Here is a 7,593-nt window from a genome sequence, read left to right on the forward strand (position 1 = left end):
GTGGCTATATTGACTTGAATACAGATTTTAACCTCCTCCTTGTTTCTTCTGGTCAGTAAAGGATGTTTCTTCACTGTGTTCTCTTCAGCCAGCAGGAGTGGATGTGGGCCATCTGAATCATGCTGCATCTGAAGATGACTACCTGCCCAGGAGCACAGAACCCTTCACACTGCAGGCCATGCAGAGAACAGGTGGAAATTCCCATAATGTCCGTAATCCCAGGAACCCAGAGAGCCCTCATTTTGGCTCTTATAGCTGCTCATATGAAGCGCTTCCATCACACAAAGGTCTTGTAAGCTATAATGAGATCCCACCACCCTATGTTGAGTATAGCCTCAAGCTAGGCTGGCAAGGTAAGTCCAGTCTTTCTCTGTCCCATATCTGGAAAATACCCAGGATCTGTTGCTTTATTAGGTACCATATGGATCCTGGACTTGGGGTTTGGACATTGGGTAAATCACTGAACCTCAGTCGTGTTTCTTATCTGTGAAATAGGGAATATGCCTGCCCCTAGATTTGTGGAAGGAGAACCCCAGTATAGGAACTGGGGCACTGCAGTCAGATATGGCCACTGCATGAGCCAGGAGGAAGGGATCCAAGCCCCAGGTCTGCAGTTCCTGGTTACGTAGGCCAAGGACTACTAACATGGGTCCAGGGGAGGAACAGGAGCAAGAGCACCAGAAGAAAGAGCCATGAGTCTGGCCAGCAGCCACTTAGTCCCACTGTGTGGAGCTCAAGCTGCAGGGCTTGTGGAGCCACCTTCCTCCAGAGTTGGTTAGCCAGCCTGCCCAGGAGGGTGGGGAGTTGTATCAATGACCAGTCCACTTCAGATGCAGCCTCTTGGTTAGTTTCATAAAATTATAAGCCTGGGAAGAAAAAAAACCTGTGGCTAAACCATGTGTCTCATTTTGGATCTGGACATGTGGGTACCATTGAAAGTAAGAAAAACATATTTGGTGAGAGACAGTGAAGTGGTTTGGACCAAAAAAGATGGCAGTGGTCCTTGCAGAAGGAGTTATCTGGGCAACATCTCTGGCCATAGCTGTTGTCTGGCTGGCAGGGGTTTGTGTGAAGTAAGGTGGGGGTGAACCTGAGCTAGAGCCTGGCCCTGTTTGGCCTTCACACCACCTCATGGTGGGACAGGTCCAGCCTGTGGTTTCCCCAATGCCCCTGGATTCTCAGCACTGCATGAGCAGGACCTTAAAACCCCTGTCAATGTCCAATCCCACTTGAGATCTAAGCTACAATTTGTACCGTGGGCCTGCAGCAAGGAGCACGGGAACTCAGCCCCTGGGCCAAACTCCATGTCAATTTCCTCCCCTGCCAGGTCCCACTGATGAATGGCTCAAGCAACTGGAACTTGGATCAGGACAGACCTTGGGGCCTCATCCCCTTCAGGCAGATCATAGGGTTCCCCTGCCTGGCTCACCACCCCCAACTGTGTTTCTGCCCATCCCATTCTGGACCAACTTAGCCCATTCCACATCTGCTCATCATACACTACTTCTGGGTTCTGGTCATGTTGGCCTCCAAAATCTAGGAAATACATGCTTCTTGAATGCTATGCTACAGTGCTTGAGCAGCACTCAGCCTCTTAGAGACTTCTGTCTACAAAGAGACTTCCGTCAAGAGGTGCCTGAAATGGGCCAGGACCAAGAACTTACTGAAGCCTTTGCAGATGTGTTTGGTGCCCTCTGGCACCCTAACTCCTGTGAAGCTGTGGATCCTACTGAATTCCAAGCTGTCTTCCAGAAAAACATTCCCTTCTTCTCTGGAAACAACCAGCAGGATGCCCAAGAGTTCCTGAGACTCCTCATGGAAAGACTACACCTTGAACTCAACAGACAAGGTTGCCGGGCTCCACCAATCTTGGCCAATGATCCAGCTCCTTCTCCACCTCTCAGAGGAGAGACTCTGCTCAAAGAACCTGAGTTAAGTGATGATGATTGAGCCAACCTAATGTGGAAGCATTACCTGGAACGAGAGGATAGCAAGATTGTGGACCTCTTTGTGGGCCAGTTGAAAAGTTGTTGCATGTGCCAGGCCTGTGGGTATGGCTCCATGACCTTTGAGGGTTTTTTTGATCTGTCCCTGCCCATCCCCAAGTAAGAGTTTTCTGGGGAGAAGGTCTCTCTGTGGAATTGTTTCAACCTTTTCACCAAGGAAGAAGAGATAGAGTTGGAGAATGCCCCATTGTGTGACCGATGTTGCCAGAAAACACAAAGTACCAAAAAGTTGACAATACAAAGATTCCCCTCAATCCTCATTCTCCATCTAAACTGATTCTCCACCTCCCAAGGCACCATCACAAAAATTTCAGTAGATGTAGACTTCCCACTGCAGCAAATGAGCCTAGGGGACTTTACCAGTGACAAAACTGTGAGCCCTGTTTATGAGCTTTATGCCCTTTGCAACCACTCAGGCAGTGTCCACTCTGGCCACTACACAGCCCTGTGCCAAAGCCAGACTGGTTGGCATGTCTATGATGACTCTTGTGTCTCCCCTATAAGTGAAAATCAAGTGGCATCCAGTGAAGGCTATGTGCTGTTCTACCAACTAATGTAGGGGCCTTCCCAGTGCTTAGGACAGCCCCTGTAAGCCCTGCCATCTGTGAAACCCTTAAAACACCCTTAAGTTCAAGGGTCCCCATTGACCTGAGCTATCTCTTTTTCTGTATTTTTATTTGGGGAGCAAGGTGGAGTGGATGTAGTTCCCATTTTTAATTTTCTTTTTACTAAAAGTACCTTTCCATCTGGAGGCTCCCTTTTCACTCAGCCCTGTGTACAGAGCTTTCCAGACTTCTGCCCATGTACAGCCCCTATAAACTCTGTAACTTAACTTTTTGGGAATAAATTAAGAAAAAAAAACATATTTGGGAACCCAAAGAACAATGTGAGGCCGTGCCTCCGTTTCCCCATGTGAGGCTGGAGTGGCCATGAAGACCTCCATGAACATATTGTGTGTCTGCCTTTGTGTGCTGTTGCTATTACTGGTCACTGATTTCCTGCTCATGTTCTAGCAAATCCAGCTGACCTGGATTTGTGTGACAGCATCCCCAGCCAGTCATTCTCCCAGTCACCCAGGGCCATGAGAGCATCCATGTTTGGAGGGTTGGTGGGGAGTGACATGGTGGGGCTGTGGCTTACCTGAAGGTCAGGAAGGCTGGACATGAACCACAGCTGCCGTTGGCTGAAACACCTCCTGAGGCTGGGTAACCTGGTCTGTGAAAGGGACAGTTATGTCCCAGATCAGATCTTGATCTGGGATGGATGTTGTCCTTCCACAACAGCTACACTAAGATCTTCATTTCTTCTCAGGACCTGTGCCCCCCCCCCCATACACACAGAGGATCACCAGTCTGCACCCAAGAGACAGCAAGGGAATGCTCATCCTTGCTGTGAGCCCTGTAGGGCCCAGTCCCAGTGGTTCTGCTCACTGGCCTTAGCCCAGGCTCCCCATCCACTTTGGGGTAGAGTCTGGCTGCAAGTCCTTCCTGAGCACAGAGCACCATCATAAGCTGTGGAGATCTTTATTCTAGGATGCAAATGATTACTCAGAAAGGTATTTATCCTTTTCAGTGTTCTTAGAGAAAGGCTGGCTGGGGATTCTGTCACACAATTCCAGGTCAAAGAGAATGGGGTAATGCTAACATTAATGAGATTTATTTCTTACCCTGAGTGGAAGAACTTTGTGCACTCTATTTAAGGTACAATAAATCATAACTTTTTCCTCCATAATAGGTGAATCAGGGTACAATTGCTAAACCTGTGTGAGTGCTGGACACTTTGATCTCTCATCATTCTGATTTTTTTCCCCAAATTATTTATATATATCTACTGATCAAATTCAAAATTGAGGGAGACCCCCAACATGGTTTCAGTATGTCTCTATGCATAAGTTCCCACACTTCTTAACTTATGTGCTGCAAATTCTAGTCATTTTCTTCCTCTGCAATCTAAGCCCCAGATCCTCAATCCAAGAGTCAGCCTGGTCCCTCAATGTTCATTGTACAAATTGATGGCCTGGGAACTTTGAATGAACTCAGTAGATCATAAGGCTTTCTTCTTTTCTGTACCATGTCTTAGGAATTAATTTTTTGTTTCCTGCTACCCATTGACTTGAAAATTATTGTTTCCTCTATCTCTCCATACTCCCATTTTAAGTGACAAGATAAATCTAGTTTGTACCCTATATTGGACATAATTTGAAGATAGGGTTAGTTTTTCACTGTCTGCATTGAAGATGGATTCAAGATTGTCAATTTTATAGACATCTTTTATAAGGGAACAATATAAAAGATTATCATATTTAACACATATGACTGATGACTGAGATTATGTACAAATTATTTGACATAGACATGCTTCCATCTCTCTTGGGTAAAACTTCATGTGTGATACAAGAACGTAAATACTTCAGAGTAACATAAACTATGTATTTTTCATTTTTGCATCCCACACATGATTTTCCAAAGCACATTGATCATATTCGGTGCCAAAGTCTGTGTCAATTCCTCAAGTTTCTTTTCATACATGTCATGCATTATAAAATTCTTCCAAACACTTTGATTTAAAACATCAATAACAATATATTCAAACATTTAAAATTAGCTGTCTTTTTTCATAGGTATTTTAAAATTAACAATTTGAAATTTTAGCAAAAGTGAGGTGCTATGTAACTCAGTGAGATGCTGTCTGAAAAGAAAATAAAAAATAGGACTGGGGATGTGGCTCAGTGATTGAGTGCCCTTGAGTTCAAACCCTTTGTATCCCCCCAAAATGTAAAATGCTGTTTTCATATAAGTGGACTCTCCTAGGTCCAAAGCTTCTAAAATATTCAGGAGAGAATTTGTTATCTAAATACTAAGTGATTTTCTATAATAAACCTTATTTACTTTTAAAATATTTATTGAATTTCCTAAATAAATATTGCTCAAAATTAATATAAAGTTAAAAATGTACAATCAAACAAATGTTGATGATTTTAGTATTATATTTTCCTTGGATCAATATTTTAAACACACAGTCCTTTCAACATTGTGTTAATGTATTTTCTCTCAATATTTTTATGTATATTATGGATGTATGATTTTTTTTTCTTTCAAAATTAGCCAGTTGTACAGTGGGATGATAGTATCAACTTCCTCATCATATGATTAGGAGTAAAAATTGAGAGAATTCCTGCCAGGCTACCAAAAAATGATAGTGATGGTGATGATGTTATCATTGTGGTTATTTTGATAACAATTGTGTATTATATTTGTGTGTGTGTGTGTGTGTGTGTGTGTGTGTGTGTGTGTGTTACTAGGGCCATGAATATGCTAGGTGAGTACTATATTACTGGGCTAAGTCCCCAGTCTTTTTTTTTTTTACGTATTTTGAGATGGCCTTGCTAAGTTGCCTAGACTGCCCTCAAACTTGTTATCTTCTTGCCTCAACCTCCTTCAGAGGTGGCATTATAGACATGCACCATCATGCCTGTTTGGTATTACAGCTTTTAAAAGTTTTCATTTACTATCATGAACACTAAGTCAGAGATCTATATGACCTTGAAAATATGATTTTGGGTTATTATGTCATATCCCATATTATATACTATAATTGAATCTTTTATTTTTTTCAAGTTAAAAGCGAAAAAGGAATGTTGGGTTTTTTCATCCTCAGATGATTTGTAAATCAGAATAAAACATTGACATTTTTAAGGAACACAATGATCCTTTACTGAACTACCTGCTCTTGTCTCCACACTGTCCTCCAGTTATAGAATACATGATTTCTATAATTTATTCTGAACTTTATTTGAAACTGCTAAGAACTATAAGTGCTTTAAGTGATTAGCCAGAAGCTGTGAAATGTTTTTAATTTTAAAAGAGCAAGGATCATCCCTTAATAGAAGTTATAATGAATAATGATTTAAACTATAAGGAAAATTTGCTTGTTGTCAGCCATCCTAGAATTCCCCTCCTCTCCCTAACTTTTTTAACTCTGAAAAAGTTATGTTAAAGAGAACTTTTAGTTTTTTAAATTGTTAGGATTTTATGTAAATATCAATAACTATTGTAAGCCTGAAAATTTTCATGACCAAACAAGAAATACATTAAAAGTAGAAAAGTCTGATTAAGGTTCACTACTGCATTAATTTAGAAAGTATGTGGAATTCAGGGAAAATGTTGGTATTAAATAATTAAAACTGAATATTGCTTTTCTTTCCTACAGAGGGACACAGTCTTGTGCCACCCTCTTCTCACAGCTGATTCCTTTGTTGGGTTTTCGAAGGGCCTGTGCATCTTTCCAGCTGGCAGGATTCTGCGAAGGGACGTCTCCATTGCAGGACTCAGGTCCTGCGGTACTCAGGTCCTCTAGTGCCCCTAGCCAGGTGAGTCTTTCAGGACACTGCCACTGCTGGTATCCAGGTGGGAAACGAACGGGGTCAGGGGAGGCCACTCTCCAAATCCTCTACACTCCCCATGTGCTGCCACTCCTGGTCTAGCATGCCTGTCTGGAGCTGGAATGGAGGCCCAAGTGAGGGGATGGGGCCTCCTTCAGAGGGGGCAGTGGGCGGAAGGGGCGAGGTGAGCAGGAGTTGAAGGGCGGGGGCCGTGGAGGGGGCGGTGTCTCTGGACGGGGCAGAAGCTTGTCTGTAGGAAGCAGTGCTTGCATTGAGGCCTGTGCTGACGGACCCACCCACCAACAGACACGTGGAGAGAGACCTTAGGACCTGCTCAGGCTCTGGCTGAGTGGCAGGAGTCCCTGTGGAAGGGACAGCAAGGAGGTTTCTGGAGCCAGACCCAGGGAGGTGGGGAGGCTAACAGCGGGCTGGAGGTGGACCCAGGCTTAGCCACTTCTCCTGGTTGGAGAGCTGCGCTTTCCATGGAGTACCTGGTAGAACATAAAAACTGTGTAACTGTAGGTTTGGCTACAGCTGAGGCTTGATGAAGTCTGTTGCATCTTTTCCTAGAGGCTGGTCTTCTGCATACCCATGGACATTTAAATTTCTTTTTGTTTTAATTAGCTATACATGACAATAGAATGCATTTATGCACTTTGATATATCCCATGGATATTTTTGCAACAAGACTGGCATTTAATTGGGCGTAGATCACATTCAGCCAAAAAAGGTCCTGGATTGCTGTTTATAATTTCATGTGGAAATAGTCTAGGAGGTTTAGTGTGGCTCCATGTCTTCCGTGTACACATTATTCTTCTGTGGCTCTTGTACACCAATGGTATTGTGAAATTAACCTCCATTTGCAATTTATTTATTATTTAGATACTGAAAGCCTTGCTAAGAGAATTATTTTGTAATTAACAGAGTCCCAACCAATCACAGCAGAGAGGTTTGTACTGACCAAATGAGGCAAACACCATTTGCAACCTGCAAAACTGACTTTGTAACAATTTGAGCTCTTCCTGCACTTTGCATCTCTTTTATGTCTGGAAGTGCTGACTGATTCTGTGCCCCCTTTGTACTCTTCTGCTCTTTTTTTTTTTTTTAAAGACTGCTTGAATAAGCTTTTTTTTTATCTTGTGGAAGATTTACCATTTACCAGTGAAATTAGGATCTAATCTAGAAGTTTATTAATTTAAATATAAT

The 7,593-nt window shown here is 42.9% G+C and overlaps 1 pseudogene; it reads left to right on the top strand.

The window, feature by feature from the left end:
• The first annotated feature begins 1,164 nt into the window (after positions 1–1,164).
• LOC143640260 (ubiquitin carboxyl-terminal hydrolase 21 pseudogene) lies at positions 1,165–2,565 on the top strand (annotated as a pseudogene).
• Positions 2,566–7,593: the final 5,028 nt, after the last annotated feature.

Source organism: Callospermophilus lateralis, unplaced genomic scaffold, assembly GCF_048772815.1.
Source record: "Callospermophilus lateralis isolate mCalLat2 unplaced genomic scaffold, mCalLat2.hap1 Scaffold_148, whole genome shotgun sequence".
Taxonomy (NCBI): domain Eukaryota; kingdom Metazoa; phylum Chordata; class Mammalia; order Rodentia; family Sciuridae; genus Callospermophilus; species Callospermophilus lateralis.